At 53.0% G+C, this 7,468-nt stretch overlaps 1 long non-coding RNA gene across 2 annotated transcripts; it reads right to left on the bottom strand.

Moving 5' to 3' along the window:
- Positions 1–372: 372 nt before the first annotated feature.
- Positions 373–6,672, bottom strand: LOC141730820 (uncharacterized). Of its 2 annotated transcripts, XR_012582537.1 has the most exons (8): positions 5,740–6,672; positions 5,521–5,642; positions 5,214–5,293; positions 4,272–5,137; positions 3,095–4,194; positions 2,862–3,016; positions 1,472–2,637; positions 373–1,393 (listed from the first exon to the last, which is right to left on the bottom strand). It is a non-coding gene; the product is annotated as an uncharacterized LOC141730820 (long non-coding RNA). The 2 variants fall into 2 exon arrangements; XR_012582538.1 differs by lacking the exon at positions 373–1,393 and having other exon boundaries at positions 2,056–2,637; positions 2,989–3,016.
- Positions 6,673–7,468: the final 796 nt, after the last annotated feature.

The following is a 7,468-nucleotide window of genomic DNA, read 5'->3' as shown; positions in this document are numbered from 1 at the left end:
AACCCAATCCGAAACGAACCTTTATCATCCCCACCGGCACCGAGAACCGCAGCACTCAGGAAGAACACCGTAGCCCTTAGCGTACCCCCGCTGCAAACCGAACACAGCGATGCAATCAATGCCGAAAAAGCGCCTCCGAACCGCGGCCCCGCCCCAGCACCGCGAGCAGCCGAAGCCCGCGCTCGCTGCCGGCCCCGGACGGAGCGCGGCTCCCGCCAGGAGACCGGCTCCTCCGGCGGCTCCTCCGGCACGCGGGGCCGGCGCCGGCCCGGAGAGCCGCGCCCGCTGCCCCTGCCCGGCGGGGCCGGCACCGGGCCCGGGGGTGGCGGCGGCGCCCGAGCCCCGCGCCCGGAGCGGCCGGAGCGGCCGGCACCGCCCGGGCCGCCGCAGCAGCGCCCGCGCCGCCTCTGCCGCCCTTGGCCGGCCCGGCGCGGCTCCCTCGGCTCGCACCGGCGCGGCTCCGCCACCGCCGCCCTTGGCCGGCCCGGCCGCGCCAAATCCCCCGTGCGCCCCGGCAGCTGCCCGGGCCGTGCCAGCGCCGCTCCCGAGCGGCAACGTTCCGGCCCGGGCCGCGGCCACCACAAGCGCCCTCCGATGCAGCGGCACGGCCCCCTTGCAGCCCTGCAAACGCTGCCACAGCTGCAGCTTCCCGCAACCGAACCCCGAAACTGACGCCGCAGGCGGGGCTCGCCTCCCTTCAACAAGGGCAAAGAAGTGTCCTCGCCCCTTCACGTTCGTCCCCTACGAGAGCACAAAAGAAGGGGCGCTCCTCAAATGAAAGCCTTCGACTGATGGCAAAGGGCCATTTCCACCTCCATTCAAAGCCTTGAAAAGGAGGGACACCACGGCTGCCCCCTCCATTTCAACCCTAGGGTGATGAAAAATTGGGGGGCTACTCTCAAATCAATTCCATAACACCACAACAATACTTTTCCCCTTAAAATAGATCACAGGATTCCCCTAACAGCCTGGAAAACTCTGGTTTTCCTTCAAGCAATACCCTTAAAACCACCGGTAAAGGGTGACTCCCCTACCAGTTCAAACACAGCCAGTAATGGAAGAGAACTTGTTTCCCTCAAATTGAATTCCTTTTGTCCTCATAAGCTCCATTTCTGCTCCTGGGGAAGCGGGGAGGGACTGGCAAGATGAAATTGCAAAGGGGAAGGACAAAATTCCCCGCTCCAAACGCACACGGGCTCACCTGTTCGGCTGCTGCTCCCCGGCACAAAGATTCGTCCCTCGGCACAAACCCCTCCACTCAGCAGCTCCATGCAAAAATGTACAGAGGCAAACTCTCCCCCCGTTAAAACCGCCCTGGCAAGAGCCACCCCCTCATCATCCTCACACTCACACCTGGGCTGCTCCGAGCCCCTCATCATCCTCACACTCACACCTGGGCTGCTCCGAGCCCCATCATCCTCACACTCACACCTGGGCTGCTCCGAGCCCCTCATCATCCTCACACTCACACCTGGGCTGCTCCGAGCCCCTCATCATCCTCACACTCACACCTGGGCTGCTCCGAGCCCCTCATCATCCTCACACTCACACCTGGGCTGCTCCGAGCCCCTCATCATCCTCACACTCACACCTGGCGCCGATGCCACTCCAACAGCGCCTCTCCCTGTGCAGCACACAGCCCGCTTCTCACAGACAGAGCAAACAGAAATCCGCTACGGGCCTTGGCTTTCCTTAGTCCGTCTGGTTCCACAATTCAAACACGTCCGTGCACTGATGGCATTGAGGGAAAGCTTTCCAGTGCAGAAAGCTATCATTCTGCTAGCACACTTTGATACACCCTCAGAAAAAGTAGAATCAGCACCAACTCCTAAGACCCCTGCTGAGGAACCCAGCCCTCCTTGGGACACCCAATGCAGCAGACCTGGAAAAATGAGGGGAAAAGTCAAGCTTGGAGTGGAAAAAGAGAACATAAATACACCAGCCTTTAAAATAAGCCCTCACACAGTAATAGTGAGATCCAGTCACATTTCTTCTTTCACTGCTTTTTGCGGTTACATAAATACAAATAAAAACACATTAAACACAAGACGGAGCTAGGCATTTACAGGTCTTCATTTTGAAGTCTGGATGACAAATGGGGGAAGAAGTAAAATAAGAAAACCCATGACTCCTTCCCTTGTTTGGTCCCAACAATGCTAAGCTAAGGGCTTTGTCCTCTAGCACTCACTGCCCAGGAGAGTGATGTCCTCTCACAGATACATCCATTGTTGAGACAGCAACAGACAGTACGGCAGGGCACGATAAAAAAAGTGGTTTTAAATACATTAATGGAACAAAAAAACCTGTAGTAGAAATAAAATTGAAATAATCTCATCCCCTTCCAGGGTGTGGATGGTCACCTCTCAAACAAAGACAGAGACACAGCAAAGGTGTTTAAGGTGCATTAGTTGCCTCTGTCTACAACGCTCATCCTTTCCTTCCCAGCAGAAACCATTGCACTGGTGTACCAAGGGACACTGCAAAGTCCTTGAGTAGGGCAAGCCCTGCTCAGCAGAAACCAAAGCACCCCTGCTTGGGGCACAGCATTCCTACTTGCCCTCTCCTGAGTGTGCCTGGCTCCCTCAGGCTCCAGCTTCATCCTGATTCCAAGGCTGTGGCCTTTATTAGGGCTGGCACCTGGGTTAGAGAAAGGCAAAGTTAAATGGCATTCCTGTGAGTGCAGTGGATGACTCTGTGTGCTCTAAGACATGGGAATGCCTCTGCTAGAAGCCTTGTGCGGGGGGCCCTCAAATAAACAAATAAACACCCTTTCTCACCCTGCTGCCTGCAAACCCCCTCCCAAGAACTCCTAACTGGATACCTGCTCACCCTCCCTCTCCCACTCACAATCCTCAACTCACCTGAAGCCTCAATCTCAAACACCATCCCTGACAGTGGGCAGATCCCTCTTGTGACATGATCAAGCTGCTGAAATAATTGCTGTTCTTGAGAGCTGAGCAATAACAACCACTTCTCTCCACGGCTCACCTTGACTGCTGCTATCCAGATTCACTTCCTAAAAAGAAAGACAAAGAAGTGAGCTCTAACAGAGTCACCATGTACACTTCTGCTCCACAGACAAATGGGGCCTCACCTGCTCGGGGGAATCCCCTCACACGGGATGGGGCCCTCTGGCCCAGATTTAATTCATCTGAATCTGAAAAAAACGTTAGGACAAGAGTCACACTGTTGCAGGACAACTGAAGAGCTCCAGATGTCCTGTGTCCATCTACAAATCCCATCTGGAGTCCAACTACACCCCACATTACACATTCCAAGTCCCTGGGCCCTCTCCTGTCGCACCAGGCTATGCGGCAGGGCAGAGCAGCCCCGGCACAAATGTGTGCTGACACCCGTGACACAGGACAGGACGGACAATGGGGACACAACACAGACTGAAACCTCTAGGCAAGGAAAATGGCTACAAGGACAGAGAGAAGTCAAAAGGTGATGACCAAGGTGAGACTGATGGTGAGCTAATGAGGCTCAGAGAACCTGGAGGAAGAAGATGCTAAACTGGATGATTCATTCCAAGAACAGCAAAGATGAATGCCCAGGAATCCTACAGTCAGAATCCTCTAGCTAACCTCATACTAGTAGAGCTCCTAATCCACCATAATGGATCCAGGTGAGGCATAGCTGTCCGTACAGCTCAGAACAAGACCTGACAAGACATCTGACTGGATGCTTCCAAAGAGAGAACTTTTGACTGGGGAGCTCAGACAGCTATCAGAATCACATCTCTGGCCTGGGTGCCAGGCCAAGGAATGCAAAGATCACAGATGCTAACAATGATGCCAAGGTTTCTGACAGACCCCTCAATGTGCTAAGGTAAAAGACAGGAGATACACAAACAACACATAATGCACAGCAGACAAGTGACACCAGACACACCGGGACTGCTCTGCCCTGAACACCTCAGCACTGTGATCAAAGGTGAGACTTGGCTTTCATGGGGCCTAAGGGGCCACTTCATGGACACCCCCCCACCGCCAAACTGGACTCAAAAACCCCTCCCAGTAATTCCCAAACCAGCACCCTGCCTTCATCCCCTCTGTGGGTCATAGCCCTCTACTTATCTCTCAGACATCTCAGGATGCAGGCCCATGTCATGTACAAAAGATGGTGGCCTCTACATCTGGGAAGGTCCTGCTGGCACTGCTGTTCAACAATCTCCTGGTGTTTCTTAGCCAGCTATATTAAAGAAAACCAAATATCAATGCATGACCTCAGCAGCACGCTGGCCAAAACCCAACCATTCTGCTGCTCACCATTGTCCTAAGAACGCCTGGTGCAGAAATAGGAACAGATGCTCAGAGTTGCAGCAGAGAGACTTGAGCAATAACAACTGCCTCTGTAAGCTACTCACTGCTCACCTTGCCTGCTGATATCCAGCTTTACTTCCTAAAAAGAAGAACAGCGCTGTAACAGTCTCACTTTAAACTCCCCCTGCAGAGACAAACAGTGACTGACCTGCTCTGGGGAACCTCCTCACCCGGCATGGGTGGATGGATGGATTTTGCCATGGATTTTGTCCTCTTCATCTGAAAGTTACGACAAAAGTAAAAGGGCTGCAGGATGACTTCACAGCTCCAAACATCTTGTGTCTATCTAGAAATATCATCTAGAGTCCAGTGACACCCCACAAACTGCAAGGCCCCAGGACTTGTCCCACTGCAGCTGGCCATGCGGCAGGGCAGGACAGCTCCGGCACCCATATGTGTGCAGACACCCGTGAGACAGAACGTGACAAACAGGGGGACATCAAACACCACACATCATGCTTGTGGTGAGGGCCTCGAGGGAAGAAGGCAAAAGGGACCCCAAAGACACACTAGGGAACACGGCACACCGGAAAGCACGACACAAACCAGAGCTGTTCTGCACTGCCCGCCTGAAAGCTGCCATCAAAAGTAGAGCCTCTCCCTTTAGCTGTCCTAAGAGGCCCTTGGACAAGTTTGCTTTTCCCTCCGCTAATTTTTAAATCTGTCCCAAGAACTACCAATCTGCTACGCCCCCATCTCCAGGCCGTGGCTCCCAACTTATCTTTTGTACGATGGGTTATGTGCATTCACGTTGCACCTGAAATGAGTCTGCTTCAGAGAGCCTCGTGATGGCCTGTGAGCCTCTCGGTCAGCTACAATAAAGAAAACCAAAAGCAAAGAATGAGTCCAGAGTTATGTGGGCCAAATCCCAGCCAGTCAGCTACTTGCCCTCTCCTGAGTGTGCCTGGCTCCCTCAGGCTCCAGCTTCATCCTGATTCCAAGGCTGTGGCCTTTATTAGGGCTGGCACCTGGGTTAGAGAAAGGCAAAGTTAAATGGCATTCCTGTGAGTGCAGTGGATGACTCTGTGTGCTCTAAGACATGGGAATGCCTCTGCTAGAAGCCTTGGGGGGGGGGGGGCCCTCAAATAAACAAATAAACACCCTTTCTCACCCTGCTGCCTGCAAACCCCCTCCCAAGAACTCCTAACTGGATACCTGCTCACCCTCCCTCTCCCACTCACAATCCTCAACTCACCTGAAGCCTCAATCTCAAACACCATCCTTGAGACTGGGCAGATCCCTCCTGAGACACGATGAATCTGCTGCAAAAAGAGTTGTGCTTGACACAACCTGGAATCTCTGAAAGGCGTGCTCCTCCTAAAAACCATAAAAAACAAAACAAGAACAAAACCAGAAATTACAAAGGTGCTTTAACACCCCTAAACACAAAAGCCAAAATTGTGAACCTACATACTCCCTGTATTCCATGCTGTTTTCTTCACAGTCTCTTCCAAGCCTCTGCTGCTTTAGATGCCCAGAAACACCTGCTGGAAACAAGCTGAGATGAGCTGAAAGAGCCTTTTCACTGAAATGAGAGGAGAACTCCTACCCCAGCACATCCCAGAGAGGGAATGACGCCCCTCAGCCAAGGCTGGGGTTAATATACCCCCGATGGTGCCCGCCTCTCGTTCCCATGGCACCCACGAAAAGGGAGGGGGCAAATCCTCCCAGGTGTAAAAGCCCTCAGAACAGCTGCAGCTGTTTGGCCTCTCTGACTCAGATTCAAGGGGAGTAAAGGGCTTGTTATAGAAGAAAACTCTTCACAAAAATAACAGTGCTTTCTTTTTTGCAACAGCTACTTGGAGCAGAAGAACAGAAAACTGGTAAGACATAAAACTTTGTGGTTAGGTAGCATAGCTGGATAAATTGAGTCATTTGCTGTTAACTTACATAATTATTCTGTATTTTACAAAAGCCATCTAATAAATTCACACCCAAAACTCCAGCAGCCCAACTGGCCCTACCAAATCTGTATGTTTATACATACAGTAAACAATACCAAAATCCCAGTAATACCTATGAGAAGTCTATGAAAGAAACCTATTGAAATTAATCCTACCTCAAATACAAACCAACCCATCCAGAAAGTTAGCTTCACTCAGAAAACAACTTACACAGAGCTAATAATACCAAGAAATAACACACCATATACCACCAATTAATATAATAGTGAAGGAAAAAAACCCCACATTTTAAATTTTTTTTAATTTAAACTAACTTCTTTTATCAGCTAGAACAAAAGATTTTGCCAGGACTGTAACAACAACTCCTCCTTCTCCTTCTGAAATGTCCCTTCTCCTTCCCAAATTCCTTACAACTTCTGAGTTTAAATCCAAGTCGAAAGCAGAATTCGTGCACTCGTGCATTCAGTGCTCCTGTCAGATTCTCTCTTTCCCTCCACATCTTCTTACACTTTCAGTCTTCACGCTGTCCTGCTGTGATGAGTCTGACAGAAGAACAGGCACATGTTAACAGAGCATTTCCCTCCCCAGAGCCGGTTTCCTTACCACATTTCACTCAATCCCAAGCCTGCAATGATGCACGCTCACCTGAAGCAGGGGGAGAAATCTGTAAAGGTCACTAAATACATAAAAGCGCATCCCCATTGTTCCATTACTCAGCAGCCCATCCGGCCAAGGTCAGAGCTCGCTGCCCACCGAGGACACGGCAACCAGCAGGGCCCTTTCTCCCACTCTCCAGCACGGACCTGCGAAGCCACAGAGGAGTTTACAGAGACCGGGAGCCGGCGGGACGGGACGGGCGCCCGGCCCGACCTTCCAAAGCTGCCGGCAGCGACGGCGGGGAGAGCCACGGCCCCGTTCCGCCTCCTGCGCCGCCTGCCCGGGGCCGCCCCGCCGGGATTGTCCGGCCCGCGGTCGCTCCCAGCGCCTGTAGCGTGGCGGGCGCGGGCCCGGGGGCTGCAGCCTTGTTCGACGCCACGCGCACGCCCCTCGCCCTTCCGTCGCTCGGCAGCCGCGTCCTTCCGCCGCCCCCGGCACCCAGCGGCGAGAGGCAAGGCGCTGGCTCGGGGGCTGCAGTACCGCCCTTTGGACACAGGGGGGCAGACTCACCGGGGTGTGCTATTTTCTCCGCCTTTTTGGCCGCCATTTTGAGAAGGTCAAGCCAGTCCGGGACACCCGCGA

Source organism: Zonotrichia albicollis, chromosome 13 (genome assembly GCF_047830755.1).
Source record: "Zonotrichia albicollis isolate bZonAlb1 chromosome 13, bZonAlb1.hap1, whole genome shotgun sequence".
Classification (NCBI taxonomy): Eukaryota; Metazoa; Chordata; class Aves; order Passeriformes; family Passerellidae; genus Zonotrichia; species Zonotrichia albicollis.
The sequence above is the reverse complement of the archived record's forward strand: the minus strand, read 5'-3'. Positions and strand labels throughout refer to the sequence as shown.